General features: G+C 40.5%; 1 long non-coding RNA gene across 2 annotated transcripts in view; it reads right to left on the minus strand.

Moving 5' to 3' along the window:
- The window catches only part of LOC137424491 (uncharacterized), a 119326-nt gene that overhangs the window by 78632 nt on the left and 19205 nt on the right, over positions 1-21489 (minus strand). The window lies entirely within an intron of this gene.

Genomic DNA, 21489 nt, shown 5'->3' on the forward strand with positions numbered 1-21489 from the left:
GAAACTCTTGTAAGTTCGCATATCAGAGTCTTTTAGAGATACCCTTTAGCACACAAAATTATGAAGGTCAAGGTCAAAGGTCAAGGTCACTTTGCGGCCAATCATGGAGGTCGACGAAACACTAATTGTTTGAGTAACTTTGATCGGATCGTCTCCAAACTTCATGGGAATCTAGTATATGGTCCGGCGCTCAGCTGATTAGTTTTTGGTGGCGATCGGCCTTGACCTTCATGGTTAGCGCTGGAGGTCGAAAATTATTGACCCCAAGGTCAAATTTTGAAATCGTAGGTACCATATCGAGTAATACCTCATATGAATGCCCTTGATGAGTGCTTCCCAGATCTGTAAACAGTTTGACGCTATGACGTCATTTCATGACGTCATGACGAAAAAACGGAATTTTCATGAAAAAATTATTTCCTCAGTTCTCATCAAAATCTTTCAATATTTCATGTGCGTTGGTCATGAAGACATACTATTCACCATACGAAATTATTAAGGTCAACGTCAAAGGTCAAGGTCACTTGGCAAGATACGGTTCACCCTGTGGGTGACATATGTTTATTTTTTTGTTTTTTTGTTTTTTTGTTTGTGGTTAATCATTTTTTTTTCACGTTTAGATCACTCTGTAGACCACAGTTATTATTGGAAACTCCTGTAACTTCGCATATCAGAGTCCTATAGAGATACCCTTCAGCACACAAAATTTTGAAGGTCAAGGTCAAAGGTCAAGGTCACTTTGCGGTCAATCATGGAGGTCAACGAAACCCTTATTTTTTGAGTAACTTTGATCGGATCGTCTCCAAACTTCATGGGAATCTAGTATATGGTCCGGCGCTCAGCTGATTAGTTTTTGGTGGCGATCGGCCTTGACCTTCATGGTTAGCGCTGGAGGTCGAAAATTATTGACCCCAAGGTCAAATTACGAAACCCTTATTTTTTGAGTAACTTTGATCTTATGATCTCCAAACTTGGTGGGTATATAGGGTGTGGTATGGCGCTCAGTTGATTAGTTTTTGGTGTCGATCGGCCTTGACCTTCAAGGTCATTTTGAAGGTCATTCAATTTTGACCAAAAGGTAAAATTTTTCACGTTTAGATCACTCTGTAGACCACAGTTATTATTGGAAACTCCTGTAACTTCGCATATCAGAGTCCTATAGAGATACCCTTCAGCACACAAAATTTTGAAGGTCAAGGTCAAAGGTCAAGGTCACTTTGCGGTCAATCATGGAGGTCAACGAAACCCTTATTTTTTGAGTAACTTTGATCGGATCGTCTCCAAACTTCATGGGAATCTAGTATATGGTCCGGCGCTCAGCTGATTAGTTTTTGGTGGCGATCGGCCTTGACCTTCCTGGTTAGCGCTGGAGGTCGAAAATTATTGACCCCAAGGTCAAATTACGAAACCCTTCTTTTTTGAGTAACTTTGATCTTATGATCTCCAAACTTGGTGGGTATATAGGGTGTGGTATGGCGCTCAGCTGATTAGTTTTTGGTGTCGATCGGCCTTGACCTTCAAGGTCATTTTGAAGGTCATTCAATTTTGACCAAAAGGTAAAATTTTCAAGTTTCAGTTACCATATCGAGTAGTACCTCAAATTGAAGCCCTTGTTGAGTGCTTTCCAAACATATAACTAGTTTGACAATGTGACGTCATTTGACGGCGTTATGACGAAAAAACTGCACTTTTCATGTATATTGTATTGCTTTAGTTCGCATTGTTTAGGTCACTCTGTAGAGCACAGTTCCCTTTGGAAACTCTTGTAAGTTCGCATATCAGAGTCTTTTAGAGATACCCTTTAGCACACAAAATTATGAAGGTCAAGGTCAAAGGTCAAGGTCACTTTGCGGCCAATCATGGAGGTCGACGAAACACTAATTTTTTGAGTAACTTTGATCGGATCGTCTCCAAACTTCATGGGAATCTAGTATATGGTCCGGCGCTCAGCTGATTAGTTTTTGGTGGCGATCGGCCTTGACCTTCATGGTTAGCGCTGGAGGTCGAAAATTATTGACCCCAAGGTCAAATTTTGAAATCGTAGGTACCATATCGAGTAATACCTCATATGAATGCCCTTGATGAGTGCTTCCCAGATCTGTAAACAGTTTGACGCTATGACGTCATTTGATGACGTCATGACGAAAAAACGGAATTTTCATGAAAAAATTATTTCCTCAGTTCTCATCAAAATCTTTCAATATTTCATGTGCGTTGGTCATGAAGACATACTATTCACCATACGAAATTATTAAGGTCAAGATCAAATGGCAAGATACGGTTCACCCTGTGGGTGACATATGTTCATTTGTTTGTTTGTTTGTTTTTATCTTGCCAAAACGAAGTTTTTGCAAGATGTATCAGTCAGCTTGTATGTTTGTTTGTTTGTTTTTATCTTGCCAAAACGAAGTTTTTGCAAGATGTATCAGTCAGCTTGTATGTTTGTTTGTTTGTTTGTTTTTTTGTTTTTTTGTTTTTTTGTTTGTGGTTAATCATTTTTTTTTCACGTTTAGATCACTCTGTAGACCACAGTTATTATTGGAAACTCCTGTAACTTCGCATATCAGAGTCCTATAGAGATACCCTTCAGCACACAAAATTTTGAAGGTCAAGGTCAAAGGTCAAGGTCACTTTGCGGTCAATCATGGAGGTCAACGAAACCCTTATTTTTTGAGTAACTTTGATCGGATCGTCTCCAAACTTCATGGGAATCTAGTATATGGTCCGGCGCTCAGCTGATTAGTTTTTGGTGGCGATCGGCCTTGACCTTCATGGTTAGCGCTGGAGGTCGAAAATTATTGACCCCAAGGTCAAATTACGAAACCCTTATTTTTTGAGTAACTTTGATCTTATGATCTCCAAACTTGGTGGGTATATAGGGTGTGGTATGGCGCTCAGTTGATTAGTTTTTGGTGTCGATCGGCCTTGACCTTCAAGGTCATTTTGAAGGTCATTCAATTTTGACCAAAAGGTAAAATTTTTCACGTTTAGATCACTCTGTAGACCACAGTTATTATTGGAAACTCCTGTAACTTCGCATATCAGAGTCCTATAGAGATACCCTTCAGCACACAAAATTTTGAAGGTCAAGGTCAAAGGTCAAGGTCACTTTGCGGTCAATCATGGAGGTCAACGAAACCCTTATTTTTTGAGTAACTTTGATCGGATCGTCTCCAAACTTCATGGGAATCTAGTATATGGTCCGGCGCTCAGCTGATTAGTTTTTGGTGGCGATCGGCCTTGACCTTCATGGTTAGCGCTGGAGGTCGAAAATTATTGACCCCAAGGTCAAATTACGAAACCCTTATTTTTTGAGTAACTTTGATCTTATGATCTCCAAACTTGGTGGGTATATAGGGTGTGGTATGGCGCTCAGCTGATTAGTTTTTGGTGTCGATCGGCCTTGACCTTCAAGGTCATTTTGAAGGTCATTCAATTTTGACCAAAAGGTAAAATTTTCAAGTTTCAGTTACCATATCGAGTAGTACCTCAAATTGAAGCCCTTGTTGAGTGCTTTCCAAACATATAACTAGTTTGACAATGTGACGTCATTTGACGGCGTTATGACGAAAAAACTGCACTTTTCATGTATATTGTATTGCTTTAGTTCGCATTGTTTAGGTCACTCTGTAGAGCACAGTTCCCTTTGAAAACTCTTGTAACTTCGCATATCAGAGTCTTTTAGAGATACCCTTTAGCACACAAAATTATGAAGGTCAAGGTCAAAGGTCAAGGTCACTTTGCGGCCAATCATGGAGGTCGACGAAACACTAATTTTTTGAGTAACTTTGATCGGATCGTCTCCAAACTTCATGGGAATCTAGTATATGGTCCGGCGCTCAGCTGATTAGTTTTTGGTGGCGATCGGCCTTGACCTTCATGGTTAGCGCTGGAGGTAGAAAATTATTGACCCCAAGGTCAAATTTTGAAATCGTAGGTACCATGTCGAGTAATACCTCATATGAATGCCCTTGATGAGTGCTTCCCAGATCTGTAAACAGTTTGACGCTATGACGTCATTTGATGACGTCATGACGAAAAAACGGAATTTTCATGAAAAAATTATTTCCTCAGTTCTCATCAAAATCTTTCAATATTTCATGTGCGTTGGTCATGAATTGGTCAATTACTATTCACCATACGAAATTATTAAGGTCAAGGTCAAATGGCAAGATACGGTTCACCCTGTGGGTGACATATGTTCATTATCTTGCCAAAACGAAGTTTTTGCTAGATGTATCAGTCAGCTTGTATGTTTGTTTGTTTGTTTGTTTTTTTGTTTGTGGTTAATCATTTTTTTTTCACGTTTAGATCACTCTGTAGACCACAGTTATTATTGGAAACTCCTGTAACTTCGCATATCAGAGTCCTATAGAGATACCCTTCAGCACACAAAATTTTGAAGGTCAAGGTCAAAGGTCAAGGTCACTTTGCGGTCAATCATGGAGGTCAACGAAACCCTTATTTTTTGAGTAACTTTGATCGGATCGTCTCCAAACTTCATGGGAATCTAGTATATGGTCCGGCGCTCAGCTGATTAGTTTTTGGTGGCGATCGGCCTTGACCTTCAAGGTCATTTTGAAGGTCATTCAATTGGGTCAATCATGGAGGTCAACGAAACCCTTATTTTTTGAGTAACTTTGATCTTATGATCTCCAAACTTGGTGGGTATATAGGGTGTGGTATGGCGCTCAGCTGATTAGTTTTTGGTGTCGATCGGCCTTGACCTTCAAGGTCATTTTGAAGGTCATTCAATTTTGACCAAAAGGTAAAATTTTCAAGTTTCAGTTACCATATTTACCACAGTTATTATTGGAAACTCCTGTAACTTCGCATATCAGAGCCCAATAGAGATACCCTTCAGCACACAAAATTTTGAAGGTCAAGGTCAAAGGTCAAGGTCACTTTGCGGTCAATCATGGAGGTCAACGAAACCCTTATTTTTTGAGTAACTTTGATCTTATGATCTCCAAACTTGGTGGGTATATAGGGTGTGGTATGGCGCTCAGCTGATTAGTTTTTGGTGTCGATCGGCCTTGACCTTCAAGGTCATTTTGAAGGTCATTCAATTGGGTCAATCATGGAGGTCAACGAAACCCTTATTTTTTGAGTAACTTTGATCTTATGATCTCCAAACTTGGTGGGTATATAGGGTGTGGTATGGCGCTCAGCTGATTAGTTTTTGGTGTCGATCGGCCTTGACCTTCAAGGTCATTTTGAAGGTCATTCAATTTTGACCAAAAGGTAAAATTTTCAAGTTTCAGTTACCATATCGAGTAGTACCTCAAATTGAAGCCCTTGTTGAGTGCTTTCCAAACATATAACTAGTTTGACAATGTGACGTCATTTGACGGCGTTATGACGAAAAAACTGCACTTTTCATGTATATTGTATTGCTTTAGTTCGCATTGTTTAGGTCACTCTGTAGAGCACAGTTCCCTTTGGAAACTCTTGTAAGTTCGCATATCAGAGTCTTTTAGAGATACCCTTTAGCACACAAAATTATGAAGGTCAAGGTCAAAGGTCAAGGTCACTTTGCGGCCAATCATGGAGGTCAACTAAAGCCTTATGTTTGGAGTATTGTTAGTCGAATCAGCTCGAAACTTTACAATATTGTAGTATATGGTCTAGTGCACAGCTGATCAGTTTTTGGTGGCGAACGGCCTTGACGTTCATGGTTAGCGCTGAGGTCGAAAATATATCGAAAATTTTCAAATATTCACCTCAGTGTTCACCTCAGTTCACCTCAGTGTGACCTGAAGCAAGTCACTCATGTTCACATTTTGGCAAGATACGGTTCACCCTGTGGGTGACATATGTTCATTTGTTTGTTTTTTTGTTTTTTTGTTTTTTTGTTTGTGGTTAATCATTTTTTTTCACGTTTAGATCACTCTGTAGACCACAGTTATTATTGGAAACTCCTGTAACTTCGCATATCAGAGTCCTATAGAGATACCCTTCAGCACACAAAATTTTGAAGGTCAAGGTCAAAGGTCAAGGTCACTTTGTGGTCAATCATGGAGGTCGACAAAACCCTTATTTTTTGAGTAACTTTGATCGGATCGTCTCCAAACTTCATGGGAATCTAGTATATGGTCCGGCGCTCAGCTGATTAGTTTTTGGTGGCGATCGGCCTTGACCTTCCTGGTTAGCGCTGGAGGTCGAAAATTATTGACCCCAAGGTCAAATTACGAAACCCTTCTTTTTTGAGTAACTTTGATCTTATGATCTCCAAACTTGGTGGGTATATAGGGTGTGGTATGGCGCTCAGCTGATTAGTTTTTGGTGTCGATCGGCCTTGACCTTCAAGATCATTTTGAAGGTCATTCAATTTTGACCAAAAGGTAAAATTTTCAAGTTTCAGTTACCATATCGAGTAGTACCTCAAATTGAAGCCCTTGTTGAGTGCTTTCCAAACATATAACTAGTTTGACAATGTGACGTCATTTGACGGCGTTATGACGAAAAAACTGCACTTTTCATGTATATTGTATTGCTTTAGTTCGCATTGTTTAGGTCACTCTGTAGAGCACAGTTCCCTTTGGAAACTCTTGTAAGTTCGCATATCAGAGTCTTTTAGAGATACCCTTTAGCACACAAAATTATGAAGGTCAAGGTCAAAGGTCAAGGTCACTTTGCGGCCAATCATGGAGGTCGACGAAACACTAATTTTTTGAGTAACTTTGATCGGATCGTCTCCAAACTTCATGGGAATCTAGTATATGGTCCGGCGCTCAGCTGATTAGTTTTTGGTGGCGATCGGCCTTGACCTTCATGGTTAGCGCTGGAGGTCGAAAATTATTGACCCCAAGGTCAAATTTTGAAATCGTAGGTACCATATCGAGTAATACCTCATATGAATGCCCTTGATGAGTGCTTCCCAGATCTGTAAACAGTTTGACGCTATGACGTCATTTGATGACGTCATGACGAAAAAACGGAATTTTCATGAAAAAATTATTTCCTCAGTTCTCATCAAAATCTTTCAATATTTCATGTGCGTTGGTCATGAAGACATACTATTCACCATACGAAATTATTAAGGTCAAGATCAAATGGCAAGATACGGTTCACCCTGTGGGTGACATATGTTCATTTGTTTGTTTGTTTGTTTTTATCTTGCCAAAACGAAGTTTTTGCAAGATGTATCAGTCAGCTTGTATGTTTGTTTGTTTGTTTTTATCTTGCCAAAACGAAGTTTTTGCAAGATGTATCAGTCAGCTTGTATGTTTGTTTGTTTGTTTGTTTTTTTGTTTTTTTGTTTTTTTGTTTGTGGTTAATCATTTTTTTTTCACGTTTAGATCACTCTGTAGACCACAGTTATTATTGGAAACTCCTGTAACTTCGCATATCAGAGTCCTATAGAGATACCCTTCAGCACACAAAATTTTGAAGGTCAAGGTCAAAGGTCAAGGTCACTTTGCGGTCAATCATGGAGGTCAACGAAACCCTTATTTTTTGAGTAACTTTGATCGGATCGTCTCCAAACTTCATGGGAATCTAGTATATGGTCCGGCGCTCAGCTGATTAGTTTTTGGTGGCGATCGGCCTTGACCTTCATGGTTAGCGCTGGAGGTCGAAAATTATTGACCCCAAGGTCAAATTACGAAACCCTTATTTTTTGAGTAACTTTGATCTTATGATCTCCAAACTTGGTGGGTATATAGGGTGTGGTATGGCGCTCAGTTGATTAGTTTTTGGTGTCGATCGGCCTTGACCTTCAAGGTCATTTTGAAGGTCATTCAATTTTGACCAAAAGGTAAAATTTTTCACGTTTAGATCACTCTGTAGACCACAGTTATTATTGGAAACTCCTGTAACTTCGCATATCAGAGTCCTATAGAGATACCCTTCAGCACACAAAATTTTGAAGGTCAAGGTCAAAGGTCAAGGTCACTTTGCGGTCAATCATGGAGGTCAACGAAACCCTTATTTTTTGAGTAACTTTGATCGGATCGTCTCCAAACTTCATGGGAATCTAGTATATGGTCCGGCGCTCAGCTGATTAGTTTTTGGTGGCGATCGGCCTTGACCTTCATGGTTAGCGCTGGAGGTCGAAAATTATTGACCCCAAGGTCAAATTACGAAACCCTTATTTTTTGAGTAACTTTGATCTTATGATCTCCAAACTTGGTGGGTATATAGGGTGTGGTATGGCGCTCAGCTGATTAGTTTTTGGTGTCGATCGGCCTTGACCTTCAAGGTCATTTTGAAGGTCATTCAATTTTGACCAAAAGGTAAAATTTTCAAGTTTCAGTTACCATATCGAGTAGTACCTCAAATTGAAGCCCTTGTTGAGTGCTTTCCAAACATATAACTAGTTTGACAATGTGACGTCATTTGACGGCGTTATGACGAAAAAACTGCACTTTTCATGTATATTGTATTGCTTTAGTTCGCATTGTTTAGGTCACTCTGTAGAGCACAGTTCCGTTTGGAAACTCTTGTAAGTTCGCATATCAGAGTCTTTTAGAGATACCCTTTAGCACACAAAATTATGAAGGTCAAGGTCAAAGGTCAAGGTCACTTTGCGGCCAATCATGGAGGTCGACGAAACACTAATTTTTTTAGTAACTTTGATCGGATCGTCTCCAAACTTCATGGGAATCTAGTATATGGTCCGGCGCTCAGCTGATTAGTTTTTGGTGGCGATCGGCCTTGACCTTCATGGTTAGCGCTGGAGGTCGAAAATTATTGACCCCAAGGTCAAATTTTGAAATCGTAGGTACCATATCGAGTAATACCTCATATGAATGCCCTTGATGAGTGCTTCCCAGATCTGTAAACAGTTTGACGCTATGACGTCATTTGATGACGTCATGACGAAAAAACGGAATTTTCACATTTTGGCAAGATACGGTTCACCCTGTGGGTGACATATGTTTTATTATCTTGCCAAAACGAAGTTTTTGCAAGATGTATCAGTCAGCTTGTATGTTTGTTTGTTTGTTTGTTTTTTTGTTTTTTTGTTTTTTTGTTTGTGGTTAATCATTTTTTTTTCACGTTTAGATCACTCTGTAGACCACAGTTATTATTGGAAACTCCTGTAACTTCGCATATCAGAGTCCTATAGAGATACCCTTCAGCACACAAAATTTTGAAGGTCAAGGTCAAAGGTCAAGGTCACTTTGCGGTCAATCATGGAGGTCAACGAAACCCTTATTTTTTGAGTAACTTTGATCGGATCGTCTCCAAACTTCATGGGAATCTAGTATATGGTCCGGCGCTCAGCTGATTAGTTTTTGGTGGCGATCGGCCTTGACCTTCATGGTTAGCGCTGGAGGTCGAAAATTATTGACCCCAAGGTCAAATTACGAAACCCTTATTTTTTGAGTAACTTTGATCTTATGATCTCCAAACTTGGTGGGTATATAGGGTGTGGTATGGCGCTCAGTTGATTAGTTTTTGGTGTCGATCGGCCTTGACCTTCAAGGTCATTTTGAAGGTCATTCAATTTTGACCAAAAGGTAAAATTTTCAAGTTTCAGTTACCATATCGAGTACTACCTCAAATTGAAGCCCTTGTTGAGTGCTTTCCAAATATATAACTAGTTTGACAATGTGACGTCATTTGACGGCGTTATGACGAAAAAACTGCACTTTTCATGTATATTGTATTGCTTTAGTTCGCATTGTTTAGGTCACTCTGTAGAGCACAGTTCCCTTTGGAAACTCTTGTAAGTTCGCATATCAGAGTCTTTTAGAGATACCCTTTAGCACACAAAATTATGAAGGTCAAGGTCAAAGGTCAAGGTCACTTTGCGGCCAATCATGGAGGTCGACGAAACACTAATTGTTTGAGTAACTTTGATCGGATCGTCTCCAAACTTCATGGGAATCTAGTATATGGTCCGGCGCTCAGCTGATTAGTTTTTGGTGGCGATCGGCCTTGACCTTCATGGTTAGCGCTGGAGGTCGAAAATTATTGACCCCAAGGTCAAATTTTGAAATCGTAGGTACCATATCGAGTAATACCTCATATGAATGCCCTTGATGAGTGCTTCCCAGATCTGTAAACAGTTTGACGCTATGACGTCATTTCATGACGTCATGACGAAAAAACGGAATTTTCATGAAAAAATTATTTCCTCAGTTCTCATCAAAATCTTTCAATATTTCATGTGCGTTGGTCATGAAGACATACTATTCACCATACGAAATTATTAAGGTCAACGTCAAAGGTCAAGGTCACTTGGCAAGATACGGTTCACCCTGTGGGTGACATATGTTTATTTTTTTGTTTTTTTGTTTTTTTGTTTGTGGTTAATCATTTTTTTTTCACGTTTAGATCACTCTGTAGACCACAGTTATTATTGGAAACTCCTGTAACTTCGCATATCAGAGTCCTATAGAGATACCCTTCAGCACACAAAATTTTGAAGGTCAAGGTCAAAGGTCAAGGTCACTTTGCGGTCAATCATGGAGGTCAACGAAACCCTTATTTTTTGAGTAACTTTGATCGGATCGTCTCCAAACTTCATGGGAATCTAGTATATGGTCCGGCGCTCAGCTGATTAGTTTTTGGTGGCGATCGGCCTTGACCTTCATGGTTAGCGCTGGAGGTCGAAAATTATTGACCCCAAGGTCAAATTACGAAACCCTTATTTTTTGAGTAACTTTGATCTTATGATCTCCAAACTTGGTGGGTATATAGGGTGTGGTATGGCGCTCAGTTGATTAGTTTTTGGTGTCGATCGGCCTTGACCTTCAAGGTCATTTTGAAGGTCATTCAATTTTGACCAAAAGGTAAAATTTTTCACGTTTAGATCACTCTGTAGACCACAGTTATTATTGGAAACTCCTGTAACTTCGCATATCAGAGTCCTATAGAGATACCCTTCAGCACACAAAATTTTGAAGGTCAAGGTCAAAGGTCAAGGTCACTTTGCGGTCAATCATGGAGGTCAACGAAACCCTTATTTTTTGAGTAACTTTGATCGGATCGTCTCCAAACTTCATGGGAATCTAGTATATGGTCCGGCGCTCAGCTGATTAGTTTTTGGTGGCGATCGGCCTTGACCTTCCTGGTTAGCGCTGGAGGTCGAAAATTATTGACCCCAAGGTCAAATTACGAAACCCTTCTTTTTTGAGTAACTTTGATCTTATGATCTCCAAACTTGGTGGGTATATAGGGTGTGGTATGGCGCTCAGCTGATTAGTTTTTGGTGTCGATCGGCCTTGACCTTCAAGGTCATTTTGAAGGTCATTCAATTTTGACCAAAAGGTAAAATTTTCAAGTTTCAGTTACCATATCGAGTAGTACCTCAAATTGAAGCCCTTGTTGAGTGCTTTCCAAACATATAACTAGTTTGACAATGTGACGTCATTTGACGGCGTTATGACGAAAAAACTGCACTTTTCATGTATATTGTATTGCTTTAGTTCGCATTGTTTAGGTCACTCTGTAGAGCACAGTTCCCTTTGGAAACTCTTGTAAGTTCGCATATCAGAGTCTTTTAGAGATACCCTTTAGCACACAAAATTATGAAGGTCAAGGTCAAAGGTCAAGGTCACTTTGCGGCCAATCATGGAGGTCGACGAAACACTAATTTTTTGAGTAACTTTGATCGGATCGTCTCCAAACTTCATGGGAATCTAGTATATGGTCCGGCGCTCAGCTGATTAGTTTTTGGTGGCGATCGGCCTTGACCTTCATGGTTAGCGCTGGAGGTCGAAAATTATTGACCCCAAGGTCAAATTTTGAAATCGTAGGTACCATATCGAGTAATACCTCATATGAATGCCCTTGATGAGTGCTTCCCAGATCTGTAAACAGTTTGACGCTATGACGTCATTTGATGACGTCATGACGAAAAAACGGAATTTTCATGAAAAAATTATTTCCTCAGTTCTCATCAAAATCTTTCAATATTTCATGTGCGTTGGTCATGAAGACATACTATTCACCATACGAAATTATTAAGGTCAAGATCAAATGGCAAGATACGGTTCACCCTGTGGGTGACATATGTTCATTTGTTTGTTTGTTTGTTTTTATCTTGCCAAAACGAAGTTTTTGCAAGATGTATCAGTCAGCTTGTATGTTTGTTTGTTTGTTTTTATCTTGCCAAAACGAAGTTTTTGCAAGATGTATCAGTCAGCTTGTATGTTTGTTTGTTTGTTTGTTTTTTTGTTTTTTTGTTTTTTTGTTTGTGGTTAATCATTTTTTTTTCACGTTTAGATCACTCTGTAGACCACAGTTATTATTGGAAACTCCTGTAACTTCGCATATCAGAGTCCTATAGAGATACCCTTCAGCACACAAAATTTTGAAGGTCAAGGTCAAAGGTCAAGGTCACTTTGCGGTCAATCATGGAGGTCAACGAAACCCTTATTTTTTGAGTAACTTTGATCGGATCGTCTCCAAACTTCATGGGAATCTAGTATATGGTCCGGCGCTCAGCTGATTAGTTTTTGGTGGCGATCGGCCTTGACCTTCATGGTTAGCGCTGGAGGTCGAAAATTATTGACCCCAAGGTCAAATTACGAAACCCTTATTTTTTGAGTAACTTTGATCTTATGATCTCCAAACTTGGTGGGTATATAGGGTGTGGTATGGCGCTCAGTTGATTAGTTTTTGGTGTCGATCGGCCTTGACCTTCAAGGTCATTTTGAAGGTCATTCAATTTTGACCAAAAGGTAAAATTTTTCACGTTTAGATCACTCTGTAGACCACAGTTATTATTGGAAACTCCTGTAACTTCGCATATCAGAGTCCTATAGAGATACCCTTCAGCACACAAAATTTTGAAGGTCAAGGTCAAAGGTCAAGGTCACTTTGCGGTCAATCATGGAGGTCAACGAAACCCTTATTTTTTGAGTAACTTTGATCGGATCGTCTCCAAACTTCATGGGAATCTAGTATATGGTCCGGCGCTCAGCTGATTAGTTTTTGGTGGCGATCGGCCTTGACCTTCATGGTTAGCGCTGGAGGTCGAAAATTATTGACCCCAAGGTCAAATTACGAAACCCTTATTTTTTGAGTAACTTTGATCTTATGATCTCCAAACTTGGTGGGTATATAGGGTGTGGTATGGCGCTCAGCTGATTAGTTTTTGGTGTCGATCGGCCTTGACCTTCAAGGTCATTTTGAAGGTCATTCAATTTTGACCAAAAGGTAAAATTTTCAAGTTTCAGTTACCATATCGAGTAGTACCTCAAATTGAAGCCCTTGTTGAGTGCTTTCCAAACATATAACTAGTTTGACAATGTGACGTCATTTGACGGCGTTATGACGAAAAAACTGCACTTTTCATGTATATTGTATTGCTTTAGTTCGCATTGTTTAGGTCACTCTGTAGAGCACAGTTCCCTTTGAAAACTCTTGTAACTTCGCATATCAGAGTCTTTTAGAGATACCCTTTAGCACACAAAATTATGAAAGTCAAGGTCAAAGGTCAAGGTCACTTTGCGGCCAATCATGGAGGTCGACGAAACACTAATTTTTTGAGTAACTTTGATCGGATCGTCTCCAAACTTCATGGGAATCTAGTATATGGTCCGGCGCTCAGCTGATTAGTTTTTGGTGGCGATCGGCCTTGACCTTCATGGTTAGCGCTGGAGGTAGAAAATTATTGACCCCAAGGTCAAATTTTGAAATCGTAGGTACCATATCGAGTAATACCTCATATGAATGCCCTTGATGAGTGCTTCCCAGATCTGTAAACAGTTTGACGCTATGACGTCATTTGATGACGTCATGACGAAAAAACGGAATTTTCATGAAAAAATTATTTCCTCAGTTCTCATCAAAATCTTTCAATATTTCATGTGCGTTGGTCATGAATTGGTCAATTACTATTCACCATACGAAATTATTAAGGTCAAGGTCAAATGGCAAGATACGGTTCACCCTGTGGGTGACATATGTTCATTATCTTGCCAAAACGAAGTTTTTGCTAGATGTATCAGTCAGCTTGTATGTTTGTTTGTTTGTTTGTTTTTTTGTTTGTGGTTAATCATTTTTTTTTCACGTTTAGATCACTCTGTAGACCACAGTTATTATTGGAAACTCCTGTAACTTCGCATATCAGAGTCCTATAGAGATACCCTTCAGCACACAAAATTTTGAAGGTCAAGGTCAAAGGTCAAGGTCACTTTGCGGTCAATCATGGAGGTCAACGAAACCCTTATTTTTTGAGTAACTTTGATCGGATCGTCTCCAAACTTCATGGGAATCTAGTATATGGTCCGGCGCTCAGCTGATTAGTTTTTGGTGGCGATCGGCCTTGACCTTCAAGGTCATTTTGAAGGTCATTCAATTGGGTCAATCATGGAGGTCAACGAAACCCTTATTTTTTGAGTAACTTTGATCTTATGATCTCCAAACTTGGTGGGTATATAGGGTGTGGTATGGCGCTCAGCTGATTAGTTTTTGGTGTCGATCGGCCTTGACCTTCAAGGTCATTTTGAAGGTCATTCAATTTTGACCAAAAGGTAAAATTTTCAAGTTTCAGTTACCATATTTACCACAGTTATTATTGGAAACTCCTGTAACTTCGCATATCAGAGCCCTATAGAGATACCCTTCAGCACACAAAATTTTGAAGGTCAAGGTCAAAGGTCAAGGTCACTTTGCGGTCAATCATGGAGGTCAACGAAACCCTTATTTTTTGAGTAACTTTGATCTTATGATCTCCAAACTTGGTGGGTATATAGGGTGTGGTATGGCGCTCAGCTGATTAGTTTTTGGTGTCGATCGGCCTTGACCTTCAAGGTCATTTTGAAGGTCATTCAATTGGGTCAATCATGGAGGTCAACGAAACCCTTATTTTTTGAGTAACTTTGATCTTATGATCTCCAAACTTGGTGGGTATATAGGGTGTGGTATGGCGCTCAGCTGATTAGTTTTTGGTGTCGATCGGCCTTGACCTTCAAGGTCATTTTGAAGGTCATTCAATTTTGACCAAAAGGTAAAATTTTCAAGTTTCAGTTACCATATCGAGTAGTACCTCAAATTGAAGCCCTTGTTGAGTGCTTTCCAAACATATAACTAGTTTGACAATGTGACGTCATTTGACGGCGTTATGACGAAAAAACTGCACTTTTCATGTATATTGTATTGCTTTAGTTCGCATTGTTTAGGTCACTCTGTAGAGCACAGTTCCCTTTGGAAACTCTTGTAAGTTCGCATATCAGAGTCTTTTAGAGATACCCTTTAGCACACAAAATTATGAAGGTCAAGGTCAAAGGTCAAGGTCACTTTGCGGCCAATCATGGAGGTCAACTAAAGCCTTATGTTTGGAGTATTGTTAGTCGAATCAGCTCGAAACTTTACAATATTGTAGTATATGGTCTAGTGCACAGCTGATCAGTTTTTGGTGGCGAACGGCCTTGACGTTCATGGTTAGCGCTGAGGTCGAAAATATATCGAAAATTTTCAAATATTCACCTCAGTGTTCACCTCAGTTCACCTCAGTGTGACCTGAAGCAAGTCACTCATGTTCACATTTTGGCAAGATACGGTTCACCCTGTGGGTGACATATGTTCATTTGTTTTTTTTTTTGTTTTTTTGTTTTTTTGTTTGTGGTTAATCATTTTTTTTCACGTTTAGATCACTCTGTAGACCACAGTTATTATTGGAAACTCCTGTAACTTCGCATATCAGAGTCCTATAGAGATACCCTTCAGCACACAAAATTTTGAAGGTCAAGGTCAAAGGTCAAGGTCACTTTGTGGTCAATCATGGAGGTCGACAAAACCCTTATTTTTTGAGTAACTTTGATCGGATCGTCTCCAAACTTCATGGGAATCTAGTATATGGTCCGGCGCTCAGCTGATTAGTTTTTGGTGGCGATCGGCCTTGACCTTCATGGTTAGCGCTGGAGGTCGAAAATTATTGACCCCAAGGTCAAATGTTGAAACCCTTATTTTTTGAGTAACTTTGATCGGATCGTCTCCAAACTTCATGGGAATCTAGTATATGGTCCGGCGCTCAGCTGATTAGTTTTTGGTGGCGATCGGCCTTGACCTTCATGGTTAGCGCTGGAGGTCGAAAATTATTGACCCCAAGGTCAAATGTTGAAATCGTAGGTACCATATCTTCGCATATCTTCGCATGTAACTTCGCATATCAGAGTCCTATAGAGATACCCTTCAGCACACAAAATTTTGAAGGTCAAGGTCAAAGGTCAAGGTCACTTTGTGGTCAATCATGGAGGTCGACGAAACCCTTATTTTTTGAGTAACTTTGATCGGATCGTCTCCAAACTTCATGGGAATCTAGTATATGGTCCGGCGCTCAGCTGATTAGTTTTTGGTGGCGATCGGCCTTGACCTTCATGGTTAGCGCTGGAGGTCGAAAATTATTGACCCCAAGGTCAAATGTTGAAATCCTTATTTTTTGAGTAACTTTGATCGGATCGTCTCCAAACTTCATGGGAATCTAGTATATGGTCCGGCGCTCAGCTGATTAGTTTTTGGTGGCGATCGGCCTTGACCTTCATGGTTAGCGCTGGAGGTCGAAAATTATTGACACCAAGGTCAAATTACGAAACCCTTATTTTTTGAGTAACTTTGATCTTATGATCTCCAAACTTGGTGGGTATATAGGGTGTGGTATGGCGCTCAGTTGATTAGTTTTTGGTGTCGATCGGCCTTGACCTTCAAGGTCATTTTGAAGGTCATTCAATTTTGACCAAAAGGTAAAATTTTTCACGTTTAGATCACTCTGTAGACCACAGTTATTATTGGAAACTCCTGTAACTTCGCATATCAGAGTCCTATAGAGATACCCTTCAGCACACAAAATTTTGAAGGTCAAGGTCAAAGGTCAAGGTCACTTTGCGGTCAATCATGGAGGTCAACGAAACCCTTATTTTTTGAGTAACTTTGATCGGATCGTCTCCAAACTTCATGGGAATCTAGTATATGGTCCGGCGCTCAGCTGATTAGTTTTTGGTGGCGATCGGCCTTGACCTTCATGGTTAGCGCTGGAGGTCGAAAATTATTGACCCCAAGGTCAAATTACGAAACCCTTATTTTTTGAGTAACTTTGATCTTATGATCTCCAAACTTGGTGGGTATATAGGGTGTGGTATGGCGCTCAGCTGATTAGTTTTTGGTGTCGATCGGCCTTGACCTTCAAGGTCATTTTGAAGGTCATTCAATTTTGACCAAAAGGTAAAATTTTCAAGTTTCAGTTACCATATCGAGTAGTACCTCAAATTGAAGCCCTTGTTGAGTGCTTTCCAAACATATAACTAGTTTGACAATGTGACGTCATTTGACGGCGTTATGACGAAAAAACTGCACTTTTCATGTATATTGTATTGCTTTAGTTCGCATTGTTTAGGTCACTCTGTAGAGCACAGTTCCCTTTGGAAACTCTTGTAAGTTCGCATATCAGAGTCTTTTAGAGATACCCTTTAGCACACAAAATTATGAAGGTCAAGGTCAAAGGTCAAGGTCACTTTGCGGCCAATCATGGAGGTCGACGAAACACTAATTTTTTGAGTAACTTTGATCGGATCGTCTCCAAACTTCATGGAAATCTAGTATATGGTCCGGCGCTCAGCTGATTAGTTTTTGGTGGCGATCGGACTTGACCTTCATGGTTAGCGCTGGAGGTCGAAAATTATTGACCCCAAGGTCAAATTTTGAAATCGTAGGTACCATATCGAGTAATACCTCATATGAATGCCCTTGATGAGTGCTTCCCAGATCTGTAAACAGTTTGACGCTATGACGTCATTTGATGACGTCATGACGAAAAAACGGAATTTTCATGAAAAAATTATTTCCTCAGTTATCATCAAAATCTTTCAATATTTCATGTGCGTTGGTCATGAAGACATACTATTCACCATACGAAATTATTAAGGTCAAGGTCAAATGGCAAGATACGGTTCACCCTGTGGGTGACATATGTTCATTTTTTTGTTTGTGGTTAATCATTTTTTTTCACGTTTAGATCACTCTGTAGACCACAGTTATTATTGGAAACTCCTGTAACTTCGCATATCAGAGTCCTATAGAGATACCCTTCAGCACACAAAATTTTGAAGATCAAGGTCAAAGGTCAAGGTCACTTTGCGGTCAATCATGGAGGTCGACGAAACACTAATTTTTTGAGTAACTTTGATCGGATCGTCTCCAAACTTCATGGGAATCTAGTATATGGTCCGGCGCTCAGCTGATTAGTTTTTGGTGGCGATCGGCCTTGACCTTCATGGTTAGCGCTGGAGGTCGAAAATTATTGACCCCAAGGTCAAATTTTGAAATCGTAGGTACCATATCGAGTAATACCTCATATGAATGCCCTTGATGAGTGCTTCCCAGATCTGTAAACAGTTTGACGCTATGACGTCATTTGATGACGTCATGACGAAAAAACGGAATTTTCACATTTTGGCAAGATACGGTTCACCCTGTGGGTGACTTTGTTTTTTATTACAAGTTTGGCTAATCGATGCAAGTCAGGATAATTGGTGCAAAATGAACGTCAGATGTGAACTTTTCTCAGGAATGATTGGCCTTTATGCACCCACACCTTCAACATGTCCACCTCCCCTTTCAACACAAAGCTCACAGCGGCTGAGCATGCCCTGAACTGCTCGTCTCACCATAGCAGGGTCATTGCGCAAAGCATCCACTTCATGTCGAATACGGTCCTGCAATTCGTCAAGATCACGGGGAGGAGTTACGAACACCTTGTTCTTTAAATGTCCCCAAAGGAAATAATCACATGGTGTGAGGTCAGGTGATCTTGGCGGCCATTCCACTGCATGGTTGAGGGTGATGACTCGGTCTCCAAAGAGTTCCATCAGTCGATCTCGGACAGCGATAAGGCAATGTGCTGGGGTGCCGTCTTGGGCCCACCAGAGATATCTGAAGACACCACGAACCTGTCGCTCAAAGGTCTCCTCCAGCTGCAGTAAAACTTCATCATTGATCATCTGCAGATACCTGTTACCATTGACATTCCTTTGAAAGAAAAATGGTCCGATCACCTGACCACTTCCACAAAGTCCCAACCAAACAGTCCACATTTGTCGATTCATGTTGGTGTCAAAATTAAACTCCGGGGGTTGTCCTGTCGGTGCATATTCAAGAACATTATGGGTATTGACCTTGCCGTCCATGGCGAAAGCAGCTTCGTCGCCGATAACGAGATATTGCAGGAAATTGACATCTGCTTCGCAACGTGCTATCAACCATCTGGCAAGCACCAGCCTCCTGGCAAAATCCCCTGGCGTAAGTTGATGCCGGATGTGAATCTGATATGGATGTTGGTGGAGGTCCAGTCTTGTGATTCGGTTGAATGTTGCCGAAGGCAATCCCATCCCATTTCGTCTTGCGCTGGTATCCCTAGGATGCTCCAAAACTTGCTGCCTTACTGCTGCAATGTTCATTTCCGATCGCCCAGTGTGCCTCCTACCAGAATTCTCCTTGTTGCGGTTTAGGCAGCCGGGCAACCGGAAAAAAAGTGCTTTAAAAAAGTGCCATAGGTATTTTTTGTTAGAAGTTGGCATCCATGCTGCATGTGTTCACAAGACCTTGCTCGACAACATAGGGGTGGATGCCAAGCTCAACATCAAATGTTTTCGGACATACTGGTCAAAACTGACCACTGGTGAGCCAACTTACCATTTTTCAAATACTGCTTTATTTTCATCTATAAGACAAGGGCTTTCCAAAACTATCATTTAAGGATGTAGAGTAGTTTATAAAAGTTTGGTCGCCTTATAAATCCTTGAAATTATATTGAATTACTAATATAACAGATTCTCGACACAAAAACACCTTTTTCTCTAAATTGTAAAAACAGGCCTGGAACGAAAAAATAAAGACACCGTTTTGCCAAACTTGAATGATTTATTAAACTTGATCATCCAAATTGTTTGATGACATACATAATCTTCTATTTCTAATTAAACTATTCTTAACTGGCAATGAAATTGACCCCGAAATGGATTTGATATCCCAAATCACAAGGTGTAATGCTCAATCAATGTGGGTACAAAATCGGTTTCCCAATTGATATTGTGAATCAACCAACAATACAATGAAAATAATTCCATTCAGTCCTTTTAGAGTTCTTCATTTATATTGATATACGATATTCACATGTATTCATATCCATATAAATGAAATATTGATTGATGCAGTGGATGCAACTTCTACTAGCGAACTTTGTTCATGAATAGCATAGTTCTTATAGACGAATCTGTTCGCATAGAAACACACGTCTCAAAATTGTATTTCTATGTCACAGTCCATGAATGTTTATGGTTATTCAGTCCATGGTTTGATCGGACGGATTGCAACAGTTCTCTGCATTACAGCCACATGCTGGAGTGCACACCTGTCTCGATACATAGCACTTGCAGTTAGCCCGGCGGCATTTTGTTTGACATCCACAGGAGATGATCTCGATACAGGCCTTTGGGATTGATGGGATTCGAGTCCACACAATAGTCAACCCAGTCGGACCTGTTGATCATCCACCACAAACAGATGGATCCTCGGCTATGGCAACTGGAACGCTTGCTTGCAGCCAAATCTTGGCTTGGTAGTTGGACCGTTCCCAGTGTAGTTGGAACGAGTCTTCTGGTTGTGGAAGCATTTCCAGAGATTTCTTTCCTTTGGAAAATACATCATGCCTGCCCTTATTCACGCCACCAGATGGGTCTGGCACATTGTACAAGCGACAAACAAAGTCTTCCGTCTGTTTAAAGCCCCTATCTCGACCAAGTCCTTCGAGCAGGTGTGGATGTTCAACATAGACCTTCCATGTGGCCCTCTTCCCGACACCCGCAAACGACGAACATGTGTCGCAACCAGTGACCTCTATATACCAATAGGGAGGAAAGCTGCCAGTTTCCCTCCCTATTGGCTCTTATGAAGTCAAGAAGGATTTATACCATATCCATGTATGACCAAAGCAGGAAATTGGGATAGTCTTCAAATTCGTGTTTGAATTCAGCAAAAAGTTTATGGGTGTTTTCTTGTTCCATCGCATTGGTCAGTTGGAGTACGAATTCTGCAAGCTGGCTTGGACTGCTACTTCCTTCATCGTTGAAAGCATCCACCAGTTTTTCAACTTCAATGTCAAGATGGAGTTGTCGGTTTGTAGAGTGAAGCCAGTCCAGGAATATCTGCTAACGAATCCTGAATAAGGCTTCGTAGACCAGAGTGTGGCACCGTACCGCTCAATAATAAGCTTTGCCATCCAACATTGCTTCAGTGCTGTTTCGTGCGAATAAGCCCGATTCGACCCAGATGTCAGCCAGTCCTGAACTCTCAAGATGTTGCCCGATGGTCTTCAGAAAGTTGAACAGGATGTGTAGATCATCAAGTAAAACTGTGACATCTTTGAAACGTTGTGGGCATGCCCAGATTAACTCTCTGGCCCTACTGTAGAGGGGCTGATCTACAACAATAATCATGTCTGTCTGACCAAGATGTCTGGATATAGCTTTGTATTTGTTCATAACGGTTGTCATAGTGTTGTTCTCATCAGCTGGAGCCTGTAGGATAGGCATCATT

The sequence above is a fragment of the Myxine glutinosa genome, chromosome 4 (genome assembly GCF_964187855.1).
Source record: "Myxine glutinosa chromosome 4, kmMyxGlut1.1, whole genome shotgun sequence".
In the NCBI taxonomy this organism is placed as follows: domain Eukaryota; kingdom Metazoa; phylum Chordata; class Myxini; order Myxiniformes; family Myxinidae; genus Myxine; species Myxine glutinosa.